General features: G+C 38.1%; 1 protein-coding gene across 3 annotated transcripts in view; it reads left to right on the forward strand.

The window, feature by feature from the left end:
- The window catches only part of CSMD2 (CUB and Sushi multiple domains 2), a 1,348,498-nt gene that overhangs the window by 509,657 nt on the left and 815,990 nt on the right, over window positions 1-22,851 (forward strand). The window lies entirely within an intron of this gene.

Below are 22,851 nucleotides of genomic sequence, written 5' to 3' on the forward strand. Positions count from 1 at the left end.
CAGAAGATTTATTGAAAAAGAATGACATGTTTTGGAGTTAGTGGCACTAATAATGCACAGTGTGTAGGTTTTGAAACAAGTGCATATTTTGGAGATTTTTATAGATCACCTACACAAACTTATTAATGAATTCAATTTTCTAGGGCTGTTTTAGGGAAGAAACACCTTTTGAATTCCTTTACTTTTGGGGGACCTAAAATAAATGTACACACGGCTAGTCAGTAAGCATGGACCCTTACATGCTTTGGGGTTATTGACACTAATAATACACAGTGTAGGCTTTCAAACCTGTCTGGCCCCTACAACAAGTGCACATTTTGTAGATTTTTTGTATATCACCTACAGTACTCTATTTATTAATCAGATTTCCCATGACTGGTTTAGAGAAGAAAAACCTTTGAATTTCTTTACTTTTGGGGGGACCTAAAATAAATACACACATGGCTTGTCAGTAAGCATTGACCCTTACAATGTCATGTACAGTTTGTGAAGAAATTTGTCTCCAGGCAAGTAAATGTGCATAGATGCCATTTAAATAACATTATTGTGCTTAAATGGTTATGCACTGAGTGCAATTAAATGTATGGGATCCAATCTTTAACCCTGTAATTCATTAGAAATGAAAAGATTGAAAAGATGACATAGGTTTGTAAAATAATTGGCTTTGTTACAATCTCTAGACCCGCAGACAAAAACAGGCCTTTTTTGTACACAGACACTGATAAATGCTATTTTCTGCCATGATTAGTCTTGTTTTGTGGTTCAGGAATCACCTTTTTTCTCCCTGAAGTATTGTAAAGCATCAATAATCATTAGTTTTGTGCATTGAAGTCAGGCTAATTAATTTAATTCCATTTTAGGGCAATTGAGCCAGTTTAAACCTGTGCAACATTAGGGAATTGCCCACAGAAAGATGTTAATATGCTTTTCACATACAGGGCATCCTCTGAGCAATTCAATACCAGCCACAGCCACAATTTGTTTTGCTGAAAAAATACTATACAGTCATCCTAAACATAAAAAAATTGAAGGGCAGTACATCCTAGAACACAGCTGAAGCACATTGTATTTTTTTCTTTAGATATTTATCTATTGCTCATTTAGTTCATCGAGTGATTTGGGTTATTTTTTTATTGTTGAGTATCTGGTGTTTAGCAATAGACTCTATTCACACATTATTTTTCTGCAGTTAGACACTCATGGCATACAGCCTAATCATTAAGTAGTTACAGATTTCATCACTTTATTCATCTTATGGAAACGAGTGTGTGTATTTTTCTAGGTCAGTTAGGATCCTTTTCCTTCTAATCTTATTTTCTGAATGGCTGTAAATACAAGCCCCTGAAAATGTAGACATTGTAGTCCCAGGTTCTGAACACCATCTGCTTTTGTTTTCAGAAACATAAGATGCACAACATGTGACAAGAGATTGCACACCATGTGACAAGAGATTGCACACCATCCAGAAGTATTTTTCTAAGCTTCATGAATCTTACCTATTGTCATATAAAGCTCAAACAATTGTACTTCCTCACTTGCAAATCTATGATATCTCTTTAATAGTGAGAATAAATGAACCCAAAACGCCGCTCCAAGCTTCATCAAAATCACCCGATGCTTCTAACCCTCCCGGGTGCAGGCTTTCAAAGGGTCTGTCTTGTCTGGTTACAGAACTCTGAAAGTGAAAAAGTGAAAGCACGCACTGGAAAGCTGGCCAATTCTATGTGTATCAGAAAGGCTACAAATTTGCCTCCTCCCAATCCACATCCCTTTTACTATCCATTTAACACCCATTTCACCAGCTCATGAGCTCATGACATCTACTCTTAAGCCCATCTCTTTGATAGTGTTCAAACAATTGTTAAAATTTACCTTGCAGCCAAAATGCAGGGTCCACTTTTTAAATGACCTCACCCTCTTGCTGAAACACAGCATACAAGTCTAAAAAAGTTAGTTAGAATACTTACCTTTCTGCAGTGAAGGGTAATGCCATCCTTCTTTCTGACAGATCTGGGGAATGTAAAGTACCCCAAATTTAGCTCAGAAGATGCTTCCAGCACTGAGCTGATACATCTTCTAACAAAAGTTGAAATACCATTTCCCAGGATCCTGGAGGTAGAATAACATCACCCCCTGCATTAGCCAGAACAAAGGTAAATATAATATCTAACTTCCCCCTAGAGGTCTTTTTTTTTTTTTACTTTTACCCTGCATTTTAACAAGAGGGCATTTCATAACAGTCCGCTCTTTAAGCTCTGCTTTCTTACTATTGCAGCTAAACCTGCTATTGCTGAAACTCTGAAACAGCAAACACTTTAATATCCATGGAGACTTTCTGCAATTGGATATCATGGCATGAGTTGTTCTCCTGGCATTAAACCCCCTTTATTAAGATTCAGCCTAACACATGTTTCCCACCTTGGCTCATGCTTGAAACAGGTATGATCTGTGGGGAAATGTAATTGAGAAATCTTTAAAAACCTGACCAGTATCAGTGTGATTTGACTTCTGTAAATTAGTTGGCTCATTTATAAAGTCTAGACTTGAATGGTTGAAAAAAAAAAAAAAAAAAAGACCCCCCTTGCTTGGGACTTTAAAGGCAACAACAGCACAAGTGTAGAGTAAAAAGTATTTATTATTGCACAGAAAATTAGATCATCCAAACATTGCATGATCAATCTACAAACATACCATACCAAAAGACAAAAAAAAAAAACAAACAGATGTTTCCTAGATGTTTCCTATGTTTGTAGATTGATCATTACATGTTTGGATGATCAAATTTTATGTGCAATAATAAATACTTTTTACTCTACACTTGTGCTGTTCTTACCTTTAAAGTCTCAAGCAAGGGGGGTCTTTTTTTACCCTATATACCAGGGATGTGGCAACAACACACTAATCTCTGACATTGTTATAACTCCTTTATATAAATGGTTGAAAAACACACACACACACACATTGTTTGTACAACAAAATGTTATCAATCCTTGCTGGACGGTATGAAAATTAACATTATTTTTGATTCAACTGTGTGAAGGAACATGAAGAAAAAACAACCAGCTAAGCTGAGAATATGAAGCTCCCATTTTGAAAGATATGTAATGCAAGGGGATGATAGTGCTAAAAATGTCATTTCCAAAAAAGCATAGAACAGCACAGCTACTTTTACTGTACAGAATCAAGTTATAAATAGGGCACACTAGGGGTATTGCTAATAAAATAAATGCACAGTTCACAAAAGGAAGCAACTAATAACAGCACATCTCCTCCTCTCCCTCTGTCCTAAGGTCTCTTTTTATTCTCTGTCGAAAGCCCATCCTTGGGTCAATGGATAATTTCCCATGGTTTTCAATAGCATGTGTATCAGAAAGGCTATGCTGATGACACTCAAATCTATCTCTCAACCTTCTCTGTTTCCTCACACATCACTCACTTACTAACTCACACATCTGCATGTATGTCAAACCACTTCCTCAACTCAATCTTTTCAAAACGGAGCTTATAATTCTTCCTGCCCATGTCCTTTTCCCCTAACTTCTCTTTTAAGAACAACAGCACTGCAGTCATTTACTCTGACCTCTAACTTCGGTCCTACATCCAATCACTGTCCAAATCATGTTGCCCCCGTCTGCTTAATATTTCCAAGTCTTGTTCCTTGCCTCTTCAGTATTTCATGGATTCTGCTGTAAGTAAGTCAGTGCACTTTTCTGACCACTCAGTGTTCATGAACCTTTACTGGCAAGTTTTCATCTGGCTTTAGCTCACATTAAAATTCAAAATGCTATCTACAACATACAAAGCTTTCCACATCTCTGTCCTACAATAAATTACCAGCTTAATTTCAAAACATCCCCAAACCATCCCATTTGCTCCTCACAAGACTCTTGCTCTCTTGCCACCTTGTCACCTTGTTCCATCCTTATCTACAGGTTTTCTCCAGAGCCATTCTCTTCCTCTGGAACCCCCTACCCCAGCCTGCCTGTCTATCTTATACTCTGTCCAATTTCAGGTGATGCTTGAAAACTAGTTTCATTAGGGGAGCCTATAACACCTCACCCCCCACCCCCCCTACACTTGTCTCACCCTTTGGATCACAAGCTCTCACAAGCAGGACCTTCTGAACCCTCCTGTATTGAATTGTATTGTAACTGTACTATCTCCCTTATTGTTTTAAAGAGCTGCACAAACTGTCGGTGCCCTATAAATCATGTATAATATATATAAATATAATACAAGATCTGTAGAATGTTAAGACAAAATCTGATATTTCATATAATACAATTGATAGAGGAAAATATATGCTGAATAAAGTGAACAAAATGTAATATATCGCAGCTTACATTTTTGTGTAGTGCTCCTGCAGTCAGTGAAATTCTGCAAAATCAGTTGAAATAAGGTTGTGGGCATTTTGTAACGATACATATCTCAGAATATCATAATCCAACCATGTAGTAGCGGATGATAATATTAAATAAAGTATGCCATATTACATTTAATTACTACATGTAATAAGCTCTCCAGTTCTTAATAAATATCATCTTAAATATTTTAGTATTGCCATGATCAAGCTATTTTCAAGAGAATATCTTCGCAGTTCCTTAATTAGCTATTAAGCTGATCATTCTTCCATGTAACTCAGAGTGTAACAGGGGAACAGGAGAGCATTATTTTAGACTTGTCAGAAAAAAAAACATTGTTTTGCCATTTTCAATGACAAATGAAAGGAAGCAGAGATGTACTGTACCAATAATCATTGCTATGGACTGAAATACAGTATGGTAATGACATTTAGAATGGGCCATCAACCATCTGTTTAGAATGTGCTTATACTATTTTATACTGTATGTTTTGTTGTTACAAAAAATTATACTTTTGTGCAGCCTATTCTTATTCACCCACAGGTACAAATAATTTATTTTCTATAGTGTAATTTTAGGGGCACTTCCCTTGCATGACTTGGCTAAAATTTATCCTCTGGCTAATGGTCTTATATCTGCTGCAATCTCCAAGCTCTTTAAATGAGAGTCAGATAAAATCCTGTTAAACGCCATTTGTAACATAAAGTGACTGTTTCCAATCTACCCTAATGGCCTCCTCGTCACTCTCCCTGTCATGTCTCCTGCGTGTCCCAGAGATGTTCTTTATCTTCCTCCAAATAGTGGACATATGGATTGACAGTTGTACACTTCTTACTCAACCAGACGGATAGATGCAAGTAAGCTTCAGTGGTGCTAAAAGTTCAAAAACAGTGTCGTGTCTTTACTGGAGCTGATTATGTTTTGTAGAATTTGTCATGGGATCTTTGGGTTATTTTAAGCTGTTGACCTGAAAGGTTGCTTGCTTTACGTCTTCTACACGTAACTGCCCAAAGACGCCCCCCCCCCACTTCTGCCGCAGCTTTCTAGTTTTAGAATGAAAAAATGCCTAAAAAAACATTTTATTAAATACCCATTGATCCTGCTATAAAGGTGTTTATTTGGAAACTTCTGCTATAGGATGTCAATCCTCTGTCCCCTGTTTCCCAGTTGGACTTCTGCACCATCACCCTGTCACATGGGCTTCTGTCAAGACTACAGCTGTTCTAACACTACTAATATGCATTAATTCCTGGTTAGGGAGGGTGCCACTTCTGTATCTACAACTTCATAGTTATAATAGTTATCATAGTTATATATCTGCAGTATGAGATGTCAGGTATTGCTACCTGTAACTGCAAGTCTGAAAAGATTTGTGATTTCGCTATGGTGCTGCTCACTGTTTTCCTTGCTGAAGGCTCTGAGGAAGCAAAATCTTGTCTCTACCAAGATGACTGCCTCCAAACCGAGACACAGTGCAGAACAAGAGAACAAGACATGCTTAGTCAGTAATGAGGAAAGATCAGCTGTAGGGAGACTTCAGGTAATACCGGCGACTAGTTATTTGCCACCTGCCTGCCTTTTTTGGGGGCATGTTTTCAGCATTCATCATTAAATGTTAAAAAAAGTAAGTACTTGCACTGTATAGGTTATTTTTAGGGTGATCTTATCTGAGCTACCGATTGTTTTAGTATCTGCTACATATTGATTTTCTGATCAGTGACAGGGCTCTACACAGTCACACAGCTGCATTCAAAAGTTTAAGCCTTCCCAGAAGGGTTGAAGCTGTTATAGCTGCAAAGGGTGGGCCAACTCAATATTGATAGATAGATAGATAGATAGATAGATAGATAGATAGATAGATAGATAGATAGATAGATAGATAGATAGATTAACTAAATAGTTACTTGGCATCTGCATGGTAGGAGATTCTCAGCTTGGGCATTTACTTAGCTTTTATAAAGAATATCCTAGAAATGTCTGCTCTCAGACTACCTATGATAAATCCATTTACCTTTCTAGTAATGTTTTTTTTTTTAAGCTCAGTGAATTCTAGGCCATTGCAGGAGAGAAAAAAAACTACTTGATATAAATGACAATTTATCTTTTAAGATAGTCTTTCACAAGTATCTTAAATGACACTATTTTAGGTCTCAGAGTGAGTAATTCCCTGTTTACAAGCTTCAGGACAGCTCTACAATTGTGAGAGGAAGGATTTGTCTAGCTTTTTTCCCATGTTCCTTACGTACCAAAGTATTTGTCGTGATTGTATCAGCTCCCAGAAACCTCTCTGAAGATGTACACATGTCGATGTGTCAAGATACCAGGCACAGTATTTCAGACATCTGTGTCTAGTTCTTTTCCATTATTTTTTGTATCATTATCAACATTAATGTGTAGGATATCTACACTGGAGGAAATTCTGTGTTAAGCTATACGTTTGAGATAAGCTATAAGTATATGCTCTTTCTAAACAAAAATCTTTTTACTAAGAGCAAAAAATCATGGAAACATTTGCAGAACCATACTAAAAAACACTTTGGTGAATGACCTGACTTTCCTTTTATTATAAGAAATCCTCATTATAAAACCAAGTTAAACCTTTGGTTTAAAACAGTGATTATGAAGCCGGAATTATTATTAATTAATTTATTCCTCGCATTCAGGTAAAAATAAATAAGTATTAGTATCCCCCCTTGCCTGAGCCTTTATTAAATTTAGCACTGTGTGCATCTGCAGCGGCTCTATCCCCTCATTCCCTGGTCTCACAGGCTTTGCTGTCGGAGTCTTTCAAAGCCAATTAAAGGGAGCAAAGGGGTGGGGCCAATCCCCCTGTCTTCTATTATAGACGCAGACATTGAGACTCAGGAGCAAGCCTGCATAAGTGTCCACAGAGGAAGCAGCTTCCTATGGGGACACTTATCAGAGAGGAGGGGCCAAAATCACCGACAGGGGACCCAAGAAGAGGAGATTCTGCCCACTCTGGGTAATTCCATTGCGCAGAGTAGGTAAGTATAAAACTGTTTTTGTTTTTTATTTATTTGCATTTACAATCACTTTAAATATGTTCCAGATATAAAAAAAAGGGTGTGAAAAGTCTTTTAACGTGTGTGCTTTGGTTATTTCGCCTGCTGGTTTTCACGGGGATGTGCTTTATCTGTTGCGTTCCAGAGCTGTCACGAGCACTGGGGGCCTCCCCTCCACCATGTTCTGACGTGGGGTGGGCGGGGACTCCTCTACTGAGCGTCGTCGTCACGCTTCCCATATCAGACATGTGCTGCTCTCTTAGAGCACCTTGGTCGGCTAGGTAATTTTCACACTCAAGCACGTTGGGGGTCTGGTTTGGCGCTTCCTGACAGGCGTTTGGGGGGCCCAGCTGCTGGCTTGGGGGAGCATCTCTCGCCCCCCCTTGGGCTGTTAGAACATGACGTTAGGGGCTGAGCTGTGGCGGCGCTCCCTGCATGAGACTCTCTCCTTGTTGGGTCACACACTTAGATCCCTTCACATGAACTTCCCTTGTGGAACATACATACTTTGATACTCTCCCCTTCATTTACCTTGCAACAGGTAATTATTTTCCTCCTCACCATTTCCTAATTTACCGTCCCTCACTATCCCTATGTTTCCGCTTTCTTTTCATTTCTATTCTTTCACTTCAGTGCTCATCTTCTTTGTTCTTTTATTGCCTTTTCTCTTTCCATCTTGCACCTCACCCACCCATATTGTTTCACATCTCCCCACTTACTCTCCCCTTAGTTTACCCTAACCCCTTCCTCTCACTCTTTTCACAGAGGTCAGCCTATAGGGCCACCCGATTTAACTTACACTTGTGTCACATCATACACTCTGACCCACTCGGGGAGTTGTTTGTGTTTGGCAGCTGACGCCCTAGTGCGCCCCTTCAGCTCCGTGATGTGGCATCTTCAGCTGGTCTGTGACTCTCATGGCTGTACCACCACTGTGCAGATGTACATGTAAGTCAGTGGGCTAAATGTGTATATGTGTGGGTTTTTCATATTCTACATTTGCCCACTTGTTCCCTCAGACTACTTATAAGATGGTTGTTTTCCCTATAGGTGATTATTATGGTTTTTCTCCTGATGAGTGCCTATAAGGCCCCGAAAAGCTTACAACTACCGTTATCTACATACAATTATCAACCATGTATGGACATTCCATCTAGATTGCTTTTTTGTGTTTTTTTTTTCATTTCTATTTGGGGACACTTTAGTGAGTCACCAATCTGCATAGAAAATGGAAATTCCGACGGAAAAAATTTGAGCGCAGGATCTCAAATTTTCCGACAACAAAATCCAATCAGGCTTTTTCTGATCGTTTGTAGAGAGTTCCGATCGGACAAAGTGCCATGTACATGCTCAGATCAAATTACGAGACCAAAGCTATTGGCTACTAGCCTCAATGTAGTCCCGTAAAAAACAAATTAACGTCATCACGTTACGAACGATCCGACAGCTATGTCCGACTATGTGTATGCAACACCAGTTTAGGACAAAATCTGATTTTGTGGTCAGAATGTCTGACCATGTGTACAAGGCATTACACTGAAATATCTAAATCTACAGACATCTACAATCTAGAACTAACGTATCTGGCCCTGTAAAGAAGAAATCAGTAAACATAGCTTTTTTGAAGCCGATCTGATCCAGTCTCCAGTGGCGGAAGCTCTGCAGGGGATACAGCCGACAACGGCTGTGAAATGAATGGGGAGTGACTTCACCCATAGAGGTACTATGGGCTTCAGCTCAGCTGGGGATCGGGTCAGATCAGCTTCAAAAAGGTATGTTTATTGATTTTTTCTTTACGGGCTTAGATAGGTTAGTGTTATATCATGAATGTCTGTAGATGCAGGGATTTTAGTGTTAGGGTAGACTTTTACTTTAAGAGCGCTAGCTATAAATTATCATTGGGTAAGTTGGAGCTTTGTCATAAGACCAGCTTTGACACAAAGAGCAAGGATCCTTCTCTGCAGCATGGATTCAGGTAAATAAAGTGCATGTTTAGCCAATTTGGCAACAGTTTCAACTTCAAGTATAGAAGAGAAAGGCTACAACTTTTTTATTACTGGCTGTGCCCCTGTTGCAGATTTTCCCCATTAAGCGAGTGGAAATCTCTTTAATAGCCACAAAGAGCAGTCAAATCTTGAAAAGTGTTCTAATCCATCCCTCTTTCCCATGTTATCAAAAATTAGAAATAGTTAGCTCTTATATCCTAGACTTGCCATAAGCACAAGTACCATCACCAATAGTAATTATTTCAATTAGAAAAATCCCATCCTGATCTTTGCATCTCTATTCTATCCCCAACTTCCGATCATTTTGCAAACAATGAAAAATATTTACACGTTTACTCCTTCTCCTAAACTGTTTAGATTCCCAGTAAAGCCTCAAGCTACTGTGACCACCACCAGTACTTTTGCTTAGAGACGCAGTGTAACAAGGGACTATTGAACAGTGACATGAGGTTAAACATAAAAGGAATAAGGAAGAATTAGTAGTAGCCTGATTGAAATGCCTTAAAGACTTTGTATCAGAGGTTTTGCCCTGTAGTAAGTGCAAAAACAAACACGTCATCTATTCCTATCTCAGCTGCTTGGCTAGAGTGAATTGCCATTTTGATACTGGGATACTGCTGCAGCCAATACATTTGCTTATGCTAGTATATTTTTTATCACTTCACTAATATTTACTTTTAATTTTTATCATAAATATATGTCCAAAGTGATCAATTTGTCTTGCCCAGCCAAAATTACTGTAAGTATATACAGTATCTCACAAAAGTGAGTTTACCCCTTACATTTTTGTAAATATTTTATTATATCTTTTCATGTGACAACACTGAAGAAATGACACTTTGCTACAATATAAAGTAGTGAGTGTACAGCTTGTATAACAGTGTACATTTGCTGTCCCCTCAAAATAACTCAACCATCACAGCCATTAATGTCTAAACTGCTGGCAAAAAAAGTGAGTACACCCCTAAGTTAAAATGTCCAAATTGGGCCCAAACTGTCAATATTTTGTGTGGCCACCATTATTTTCCAGCACTGCCTTAACCCTATTGGACATGGAGTTTGCCAGAGCTTCACAGGTTACCACTGGAGTCCTCTTTCACTCCTCTATGATAACATCACAGAGTTGGTAGATGTTAGAGACCTTGCGCTCCTCCACCTTTCATTTGAGGATGTCCCACAGATGCTCAATAGGGTTTAGGTCTGGAGACATGCTTGGCCAGTCCAGTCCATCACCTTTACCCTCAGCTTCTTTAGCAAGGCAGTGGTCATTTTGGAGGTGTGTCTGGAGTCATTATCATGCTGGAATACTGCCCTGCGGTCCAGTCTCACGAAGGGAGGAGATCATGCTCTGCTTCAATATGTCACAGTACATGTTGGCATTCATGGTTCCCTCAATGAACTGTAGTTCCCCCAGTGCCAGCAGCAGTCATGCAGCCCCAGACCATGGCACTCCCACCACCATGCATGACTGTAGGCAAGACACACTTGTCTTTGTACTCCTCACACATGCTTGACACCATCTGAACAAAATACGTTTATCTTGGTCACATCAGACCACAGGGCATGGTTCCAGTAAGCCATGTCCTTAGTCTGCTTGTCTTCAACAAACTGTAGGCTTTCTTATGCATTATCTTTAGAAGAGGCTCCCTTCTGGGATGACAGCCATGCAGACCAGTTTGATGCAGTATACAGCATATGGTCTGGCACTGACAGGCTGACCCCCACCCCTTCAACCTCTGTAGCAATGCTGGCAGCACTTATATGTCTATTTCCCAAAGACAACCTGTGGATATGACGCTGAGCACGTGCACTCAACGTCTTTGGTCAACCATGGCGAGGCCGGTTCTGAGTGGAACCTGCCCTGTTAAACCACTGTATGGTCTTGGCCAATGGCCACCATGCTACAGCTCAATTTCAGGGACTTGGCAATCTCCTTATAGCCTAGGCCATCTTTATGTAGAACAACAAATCTTTTTTTTTCAGATCCTCAGAGAGTTCTTTGCATGAGGTGCCATGTTGAACTTCCAGTGACCAGTATGAGAGTGAGAGCGATAACACCAAATTTAAAACAACTGCTCCCCATTCACACCTGAGACCTTGTAACACTAACGAGTCACATGACACCAGGGAAAGAAAATGGCTAATTGGGCCCAATTTGGACATTTTCACGTAGGGGTGTACTCACTTTTGTTGCCAGCGGTTTAGACATTAATGGCTGCGTGTTCAGTTATTTTGAGGGGAAAGCAAATTTACACTGTTATACAAGCTATACACTCTGGATTTTACATTGTACAAAGTGTCATTTCTTCAGTCTTGTCACATGCAAAGATATAATAAAATATTTACAAAAATGTGAGGGATGTACACACTTTTGTGAGATACTGTATATTTTTGCACACATATACGTTGCAAATTGCCTCTTTGAGTAACTAAGATAATACCAGAGTAGTAGCAGTTTCTTTTCAGTGCAGCTCAGTGCACGTGAAGGAAGCTATACTTTTTGTAGCAGGGTGACATTTTTTAAATTAATATTACAGCATAACAACACAACACAGCAACAGGCATAATTTTGTCAAACAGTAGATATTTTTCCCCATAGTAAAAAAATTGTTTCTGATAACTGATTTTTTAAGCCCTTGTACACACGGTCGGACATTCCGACGGAAAATGTCCGATCGGACCGTGTTGTCGGATAGTCCGACCATGTGTGGGCTCCATCGGACTGTTTCCGTCGGAATATCCGGCCGACAAAGTTTTAGAGCTGGGCTATAACATTTTCCAACAACATGATCTGATCGGACTTCGTCCAATCGTTTGTAGAGAATTCCGATCGGACAAAGTGCCACGCATGCTCAGATCAAATTCCTAGACCAAAGCTATTGGCTACTAGCCTGAACGTAGTCCCATCGTAACGAAATAACGTCATCACGTTCCGAACGATCGGATTTTCCGACAACTTTGTCCGACCGTGTGTATACAACACCAGTTTCGGACAAAATCCGTCGGACAAAATCCAATGGATTTTGTTGTCGGAATGTCCGACCATGTGTACAAGGGCCTAGACTGACATTTATTGTTTACTCACAGGAACGTGTGCATTGACAAATACAACTCAGAATTAACACAAAACACTGAAAGAATAATACTTTTTTTGCACTGTGACCCAACATTTCCATTGTGACTTAATACATGTGCTAGAATAAAAGGGAATCACATGATCAATCAATTATGTGTAATTTTATGACACAGTATTTGTGCACACATTTTTTGAAAAAAATTAATTTTAATGAATAAAAAAAAAAAAAAAAACATATACCCCATTTTTTTTTGTAAAATATGAAAGATCATGTTCTGCCGAGTAAATAGATACCTAACATGGCATGCTTTAAAGTTGTGCACGCTCATGGAATGGCAATAAACTACAGTACTTAAAAATCTCTATTGGTGATGCTTTAAATGCCTTTACAGGTTACCTGTTTAGAGTTACAGAGGCCGTCTAGCCCTAGAATTATTGCTCTCGCTCTAACATTGACAGCAATGCCTCACATTTGTGGTGCGAACACCATTTATATATGTGTGCGTCACTTACGTATTTGCTCGCTTCTGTGTGCAAGCATGGAGGAATGGGGGCGTGTTAATTTATTACATTATATTTGTTACATTATTTATTTCATTTTTAATTTTTACAGTGTCCCTAACATTTTTTTAGCACTTTTATTGCTATTAAAAGGCATGCAAAAAATCCCTTGTAATAGAAATAAGAATGGCAGGTCCTCAGAGTTTAAAAAGACCCCAAATCTCTTCTTTACCTTTAAAAGCAAAAGATAAAAAAAATTTTTTTTGATCTTTTGGTTTAAAAAAAAAAATGTCTTCCATCCTGAGCCGGAAGTAATGTCACGTTGTTGCTCCAGTACTCCAAGGCCATAGAGGCAATCAAACTCAATCCACTATTTGATTGCCTCTGTGACCAGCCGGCAGCACTGTCAGATCGTTTTTTGGGTGAGCCGGTGGAAACATCCCCTCCCATTGCTTCTGAAAGCATTCCAGCAGCTCACAAGTTACTTGGAATGCTTTTAAGCCCCTGTACACACGGTCGGAGATTTCCACAACCAAATCCGTCGGATTTTGCCCATCGGATTTTGTCTGTCGGATCTTGTCCGAAACTGTTGCATACACACGGTCGGACAAAGTTGGCGAAAAAATCCGATCTTTCAGAACGTGATGACGTAATTTAGTTACGATGGGACTACATTCAGGCTAGTAGCCAATAGCTTTGATGTAGGAATTTGATCTGAGCATGCGTGGCACTTGGTCCGATCAAAATTCTCTACACATGATTGGAGTATGTTCGATCGGCCCAGTTGGTCGGGAAATATTTCCAACATGTTGGAAAATTGGGTCAGACGGATATTCCGACAGAATCAGTCCGATGCATACCACACACAGTCGGATTATCCGACGACACGGTCCGATAGGACACATTCCGACGGATTCTCTGCCCGTGTGTACAAGGGCTAAGAGAGAGCCAGCCACCAGCTGGAAAAAACAATACTGGGGTTATGGCTGATACCTTCTGCTATAATCCTCATAAACCACTTGATAAAAATTCTGGTGTTTAGCTTTTATTGTATAGGCTAAACATGGTTGGGTAGAAGGAGTCCATATAGGTTCCTGGTTTCTTCTGTTTTTGGTGTTCTTCTCTGTACAGCTAAATATTACATTCAGGTTAAATTACCAACATGAGTTATTCAGAAATATTTACAAAGCCCAACTGCAAACAGATCTAAATGTGTCTAACAGTATAACCAGTGGATAAGATTCTCTAAATTATATATATATTCCTTGCTCAGGAGGCATAGATAATTCCACTGACAAATTGTGAAATCAATATGAGAAAAGCTAGCGCTTTGCTATTGCGGGAGAAATTACAAATCATTTCCCATGGAATGCAGAAGTACGACAGTAAAAACACAAATACTACAAGGAGAAATAAAACTAGGAATAGCGAATGATGGATGTCTGCAGGTTTTATCGCGCTCAGCTGAACGCACCATCCTGCTCGGAATCATAGTAGCTTCAGCCTGTGTAAGCAAGAAGAGATTTCCTGCTGTTTATCTGATCCTGATGAACACTCATACGTAAATGACAAAATGTACTAGGTAAGAGTGGAATTTTATACAGTGATGCAGCCGTGTCCTCATGCACAAGGTTTTGGCCTTTGCGATAGCTCACTTTGCAGAAAAACCATCCAGTCTTATTTTCTCTTCCTCACTTACACGAGACGGATGCTGAATGGACTATTTTTCAATCCAATCTAGAAGATAAATCATCTTAATTCTTTTGTTAGCCCTTGGGAGATGAGCTTGCTGTGAAGCTCAATTCTATTTTCTTTCATTTCAATTGTTTTCATTTTTTGCTCTTTAATGGGTAGAGCTCATTACTGGGCACTAAGGTTACCATGATAATTATGAAGCAACTGTTACAATGAATCAGCCAGGATGACTTAAATTTACTGAATCAATGATAAGTTGAACAGAAAAAAATATGTTTACTATTTTACTTAATGTTCTAATTGATTTTTGTCCTGCTGTTTTCTATCTAGCTGTATTCATATACAAATGAAAGAGAAGATTCAGCAGAGTTCTAGTTATTAAATACATATGCCCACTGTGCTTAGGGGATAACAAAAATAATAATAATTTTATTTTCAGTGTATGAAGGTTTATTGAAATGCCATATGTCAATTTTTGTACAGGTACATGTAGTGTATTGGTAAGGGTAGGAACATTGAGATGACAAACGGTGAAATGATTAATCCGAGCACTTCAGATTTGACCTCATGTCAAGCCTTCACACAGTGAAAATATCACAGATAGTGGGAGATGCCCAAGAAAAATTATTATTGCTATTGATTTATATAGTACCATCCTCTCCTGTGGTGCTGCCCAGATTAATAAGGGAGTGTAGTACAATGTAACATTTTACAAAGACATGTACTTGTCTTGACAGTTAATGAAGGAGAAAGCATTTTTCAGTCAAACTGAAGAGAATCATTTAGCTCAGATGATATGCTTGTCCTCTAAAGAGGTGGGTTCCAGGAGTTTGAGACTTGACAAATGGCGGGTAGGAGGGTGTAAAAGTCATGGCTGAGGTTGTGTTTAGGATTGGATGTAAAATTTAGTAAGGAAATCTAAAAAAGAGACAAGACTGTAGATGGTTGTCTTTCTGCATGCACTCTAGGGAGAGACAACTCTAGTCTCTGCATGAAAGGGTGGTTCCATGGGACGCTGCAAAAGAAAGGAGCCACCCAAAAAAGGACACCTGGGGCAGTGACCGCGGCACCAGCTTAAACTGGAACATAGCTTAATACAGATTTGGGACGCTGTGTTATGTGAGAAGGTGTACCTGTTTATGTGATAGGCGCTCAAAACCAGCGGAGTTTGGTAAGTGCAATACCTACAGGGACCTGCACACGAGGTGTGGTGAAGGAGTTAGTTCCATATGTGAATCGCCTTTCAACATTGGTTGTATGAGTTCCTGGCTTTTGGCACAGTCACCTTCGCTCAGCAATGAACTTCACAGTGATCTTTATTATGAATGAATGAACTGTTTATTGACAATCTTTGTGATCTGTTCTAGGTTACAGAGTTTTTTATTTTTTTATGTTAGACTCTGGCTCATAGTGTGATTCACTTGATATTTATCACAAGTGTCAGTTAAGGGTAGGTTTGTTAAGCGCTGTTAATGTTCAAGGAGATCAATCAATTCTTTTTCCCTGTGACATAATGTTTTATGTTTTAATTTTGTAAGACTGTAGATGACTTTGCAAAATGATTATTGACAATTTAAATTCGTTTTCTAAGTAATTCATCTGTAAAAATTGAGTTGCCAAAATTTTCGTTCGCATGCAACTATTCGAAAAATGAATTTTCCCTGCTTTTCCGGTTGCAAAAAAGGTTATATGTGTTTGCATTTGTTGTTCCTTCTAGTTCAACATATGCCCATTTTTTTTTAATAAGGACAGAAAGCACAGAGTAGGCTTTATCGGTTTATACAGTATATAGTTAGATAGCTCTCTAAGAGTGACAGAGAAGGCAATATCTGCCTGTCTTTGAACAAGTCACCAAGTACTGAGGCAAATGTAGTTCAATCCTTCTGGTTTCCCCATAGTGGTCTATAATTATGCTTCGTTTTTTCTTCCTGCTTGCCCTAGTCTCATAGAAATGCCCTAGTCTCATAGAAAATTGCCTTGTGTGAACCAGTGTGGGTTGAAAGACAGATGGGAGCTAGTATGGTCTACCTACTTTGGTATTAGTGGTATGAATATGTCAACCACAAATTAAATAACATAAAATAATGTATTTTCATTTTAATTATAGTATACATTTAGCCGAATGCAGCTGGACATTGTTCTTTCAGATGCAGTATGTAATAAAGTAAAATCCACTTAAAGGTGCACTGAAAGTACACTTGGAAGTAAAGTTGCTGTAGATTCGAGGGGGACATGGAAGGAAAATAAAAAACAGCATTTTAGCTTGCACATGATTGGATGATAAAATCAGCAGAGCTTCCACTCATTTCAGATCTACTCCTTAGATGTAGAACGACTTAACTTTCAAGTGTACTTTCAGTGCACTTTCAAGTGCGCTTGCAGTGCAAAGTGGATTTGCCTTTCGTAAAATAACCCCCATAGTGTACAAACATACAGCATTCTATGTTATTAACTGCCATGCAGATAAAGAAAATCACAGAAGATATCTAACTACTAAAATTCCATTGAATCGTTTAATGATAGATCCCATTTGGGCTTAAAGCAAAGGATATGTAATCTTTTATTAATGATATCAAATTTATTTTAAAGTAAGTGTTTCATAAAACAATAATTTAGGTCAATTGTGTCTAATTTTGAACAGTTCATTAACTGACGGTCTATGTTGGTTGCGGAATGACATATAAAAATGAGAGATTTTTATTTATAGTGAGGTTCCAGTCATTAATTTTAGTGAAGAAAAAAAAAAAAAAGAATAAAAGAAGTTGATTCATTAGAAGAAAAATTACAATGTTATGATTAAATTGGTTTTTTGACAATTTGCTGCAGGAAATAAAACATTAGTTCTACTCCATTTGTCATCCCCTATTGTATGCTTAACACTATTCCTAATCCTTATATCATATGTGTATAGTTATCAATCTTTAAAATCATTTTGTCTATATATGTTACAGTCAGAATTGATTGGAAATAGAAATAGGATAGAAGTACAGGAACGCTATTAAAGAATATTGTTTATTATAGGAAAGATGTCGGTTTTTTTTTTTTTTTTTTTTTTGTGGTAGCCATTTCAGTTTAGTTTATGAAATGAATACCATCTTTTAATGAAAATTATGTTTGCTTTTGCCTTTATTTAATTAAATGAGATCATTACATTTTATAGCGTGCAAAAATATAATCAAACTTTATTATATTAAAGGGGTTGTTAAGACAGAAAGCTTTCTGTGTGCAGCAGCCCCCACCCTCAGCCCCCCTAATACTTACCTGAGGTCCCTCTCAGTCCTGCATTGTCCATGGGTGTTTGAACCATCCAAGATTCTCCTTCCTGATTGGCTGAGATACTGATGTCAATCAAAGTCAGCTAGCCTATCGGGAGAGAGGGGGCAGGGCCAGGTCGGGGCTTTGTGTCTGAATGAACACAGGGAGCTGTGACTCAGCTCGGGTACCCCCATAGCAAGCTGCTTGCTGTGGGGCACTGAACGGGAGGGAGAGGCCAGGAGCAGAGAAGAGAGACCCAAGAAGAGGAGGATCTGGGTTTCTCTGTGGATATCCACTGCAACAGAGCAGGTAAGTTTAACATGTTTATTATTTTTATAGGAAAAAAACAAGACTTTACAACCACTTTAAGGAATATAGTGCAACGGGCAGTAATTTGCATAGGGGTACATATGCCTAAGAGACTGTGGACATAAGTATTTGTTTGATTATTATTGACGTGTATGTAAAGCAGATCAGAAGAATTTTAAATGCAGTAGTTCAGGTTTGAACTGGAACATATAGAACTATATTCACTTGGCTTATTGCAGCATTTGTTTAGCTTTGTTCTTTGTTCTTGGTAAATGCAGCATGTCCTTATATTCTGTGTGTGATTTTCTCTTTTCTCCTACGCAAACCAGTGCTAATTCAAGCAAACACTCAAAAAAAATCATACTGCATAATACATAGTACTGAATCTTTTTCCTAAGTACACATACAGTATATACAGTATACTATACAATTAGTGGGTCTGGTCCTGCTAAAGGTATATTAAGAACATAGGGAACCTAAAGAACTTTTGAACATGCCATTTAACAATCAATAAGATTTCAGTTCAGTTGTAATAAGTTTCCAAGTAGCTGTAGGCTACATGGTTTGACAACGTAGCAGAGGAAAGAAAAGAAAGAGGAAACATGATCGAAAGCAGTATTTTATATATGAAGAAATCAGTAACATGGAGACAAGTCTTTGAAGTTGCAGGAGGAAAGTTCAAAACTAACTTAGAAAGTATTATTTTACCAAACGAGTATAGGCAGTCCCTGAGTTACAAACACTCACCTTACATATGGAGGCAGTGTGATATCACACTAGTCCAGGCGGCCATCTTGCTGCTGACTGAATGCTACAACCTACTGTCCAGCAGACCTGTCAGCAATCCCACATCACGGTATGGCCAGTTAACCCTTCCCTATGCTGGCCAAAACTTAAATAATATTTTTTGGGCTGGAGTTACACTTAAATGCACCTGTTCCAACTAACATACAAATTTAATTGAAAAGCAAACCTACAGAATCTTGTTTGCAACCTGGGGACTGCCTTTAGTTGAGTCTTCAAACAGAATTTCTGTAAAGGTAGTGAACCAGTAAGTGAATTTAAATATACAGTACTTGGGGAAAAAACATAGATCTATGCTCAGGCAAAAAAAGTAAAAAAGAAAAAAAAAATAGATAAATAAAATTAAATGAAAAAAGGGACTCAATGGACCCTGTGGTCCTTTTCTATATGTCTATATTTTTTCTACTTGTTGTGAGCAGCTGAACCCTCTTGTATATTCTTGTACATACAATTTGATCTATGTTCTATCATGGAGTTTTTAGCAAAGGATAGTTATCTTTATATCACAGATCCAGTGTTACACATATTTCCAGATATCCTCGTTAGCCTGGAATAATAGACTGTATGCAGTATAAAGTGCCTTCAAAAAGTATTCATACCCTTTAAAAATGCTCCACATTTGGTCAAGTTACAACCAAAAACGTAAATGTATTTTATTGGTATTTTATGTGATAGACTAACACAAAGTGGCACATCATTGTGAAGTGGAAGGAAAATGATAAATGGTTTTCAATTTTTTTTGCAAATAAATATGTAAAAAGTGTGGGGTGCATTTGTATTCAGCTCTGTGAGTCAATACTTTGTAGAACCACCTTTTCATTGCAATTAGAGCTGCAAGTCTTTTTGGGTATGTCTCTACCATAGTGACATTTTTGGCCATTCTTCTTTGCAAAATAGCTCAAGCTATGTCAGCTTGGATGGAGAGTCTTGCCACAGGTTCTCAGTTGGATTTAGGTCTGGACTTTGACTGGGCCATTCCAACACATGAATATGCTTTGATCTAAACCATTCCATTGTAGCTCTGTCTGTATGTTTAGAGTCGTTGTCCCACTGGGAGGTAAACCTCAAGTCTTTTGCAGACTCTAATGCGACACGATCGGAAATTAGGCCAGCAAAAGTTCGATGTGAGCCTTTGGTCGTAAATTCCGACCATGTGTATGCTCCATTGGAATTCTCACAAGCAAAAGATTGAGAGCAGGTTTTTCAGTCGGAAACAGCTCCAATCGGAAATTTTGATCGTCTGTAGCAATTCCGAAGCACAAAATGCCTATGCATGCTCGGAAACAATTCGGTGCATGCTCTGAAGCATTGAACTTAATTTTCGCGGCTCGTCATGGTGTTGTACATTCACACAGAACTTTCGTGTGACTGTGTGTATGCAAGCCAAGCTTGAGCGGAATTCCGTTAGAAAAACCATCCAAGTTTTTTCCTACGGAAAATCTGATCATGTGTACACGGCATAACAGGTTTTCTTCTAAGATTGCCCTGTATTTGGCTCCATCCATCTTCCCATCAACTCTGATAAGGTTCCTTGTCCCTGAAGAAAAGCATACCCACAACATGATGCTGCCACCATCATGTTTCACGATGGGGATAATGTGTTCAGGGTGATGTGCAGTGTCCGTTTTCTCCCACACATAACGTTTTGCTTTTGGGCCAAAAAGTTAAATTTTGGTCTCACCAGAGCCCCTTCTTTATCATTTTCCTTCCAATTCACAATTATGTGCCACTTTGTGTTGGTCTATCACATAAAATCCTAATAAAATACATTTACGTTTTTGGTTGTAACATGACAAAATGTGGAAAATTGCAAGGGATATGAATACTTTTTCAAGGAGCTGTTTTATATATATATATATATATATATATATATATATATATATATATATATATATATTTTATTTTTTATTTTTTACAGTGCATACAGTAGTTGACATTTGAATTGAATTGATATTTTTTGTGCAGTTACATTTTAAATGTTGCTTCTGTTCCAGAATTTACATATAAGGGTCCTGTATTAACAAATTATGTATACAATTCTGAAAGCATGTAACAATTTTAAGCTGGGGGGTTGGCATACATGTTTCCACTTGTTACAATATTTAAAAAATCTTTCATCGAAGACTGCATTGCTCTACTACAAAATCTGTAAATCTATACTGAAAATAATGTGTGGATAATCACTTCATTCCAACCATATTAAATATATCTACATATCACTGGGTATTCAAAACCATCAGGAATTTTCTTTTCACAGGATTGGACAATTTAAGTGAATATTCATACAATTTTCAACTTTTTTAGTAAATAATCTTCAGTATTTGATACAGGAGTTTGTATCCTTTATAGCCCTCTACAAAGGATACAGGATGCTATCTGCAGTACAAGTGTTTTCTTCCCACACTCTAAAGCTCATGTATAACATTGGCTGTAGATTGAAATTTTACTGAGAACATCCATGTTGGCTGCCCCAACAGCAGATAAAAGCACTTTAAATCCATAAGTATAAAAGTGTTATAGAAATATAAATGTATTTAAAAAATAATAGATTATATTACATAAAGGACTCCTTCAGTCTTCTGAGATCTTGGCTGGTTTGGCCAAAGAAAAAAACATGATGACTACTCTAAATGTAGAGCTCCAGCCAAAACTTTTTTAGTTCTAGATAAACTAGAAAAGTGTTAGAACACTTTTTTTTGTGTTTCTGATTTGTACATAGACATAAAAAAAATGAATATCATATTAACATATGTCAGAGCCTGCTTCTTTAGGTTTACTCAGGCATGATCTTGAAACAAAGATGGAGATCAGGAAGGAACGGTTTGCATGTTATCGAAACTTCCAATCGGAGAGTTCATCATTGTATTTTCAGAAAGGTTGTAAATATTTTTTTTTCACTGTCAGATGGAATAATAGTAACTGTCCTCATTGTCTTCTGTTCGTAGCTAGATTGGTAAATCTGCATAAGTCACATGCATATGGGCATATCTTTTAATCCTGTGTTCCATAGTGCCAAGTTTCATTCACTGCAGGCTGAATGGAACCAAACTTGGCACTGTTTATATACTTCACAAACCCTGCAGGGAGAATGTCTGTCAGAACACATGGATGCTTGGATTTAACTCTAAATTCAAGACAATAAGACATTTCCTGTTTCCTTGGGTTCATTTATGACTCCAAGCACCAAACTTAAAGTACTGGTGCCCCTTTTTAGGCAAGTGTATTAGTGAGTTTGCCTTTTGGAGATGTTTTAGGATATTGAAAGCTCACATAGCTAATGAGTTTTTTGTTAGCTATTTAAATATATCACATGTATAATAGTTTACATTTATGGCAAAGAAGTCACTGCGCTATTACATAAATTACTGAAGCTGCAACTTAAAGGGATATACAACACCATAAACTAAGAAACAAAAAAGGAGCTGTGCTAGTGATAAACAAAAAAGTGAAAATCAAGTGGAAAATTGATACACATAAAAAAAAAACCTTAAATGAATATAATAACGTCCAACTGAAGAAAAATCAAAACGTGTATACTGTAGATGTCAACATTTGAAGCCACCAAATCTATAATAGTTAATGACAACCCGTTAATGATGCTGTGGCATAGGAAGTGTTGTAACACCCTGTGACAATATTCTTAAGTAGTCCAATAGTGTCAATCCACCACTGTGAGGAATAAAGGCTTACCAGATAGCCAAATAAATAGGCATGTCACTCACTCCCGGGTAATGGAGACCTCCCATTACTGAATGCAATCAGCATTCAAACCGGCATTGCCACTGGCCCTCAGCTTCTAAGGTACTGGTGTGGTACTGGTA

This window comes from Lithobates pipiens, unplaced genomic scaffold (genome assembly GCF_037356315.1).
Source record: "Lithobates pipiens isolate NorthernLeopardFrog02 unplaced genomic scaffold, aLitPip1_a1.2 Scaffold_16, whole genome shotgun sequence".
Classification (NCBI taxonomy): domain Eukaryota; kingdom Metazoa; phylum Chordata; class Amphibia; order Anura; family Ranidae; genus Lithobates; species Lithobates pipiens.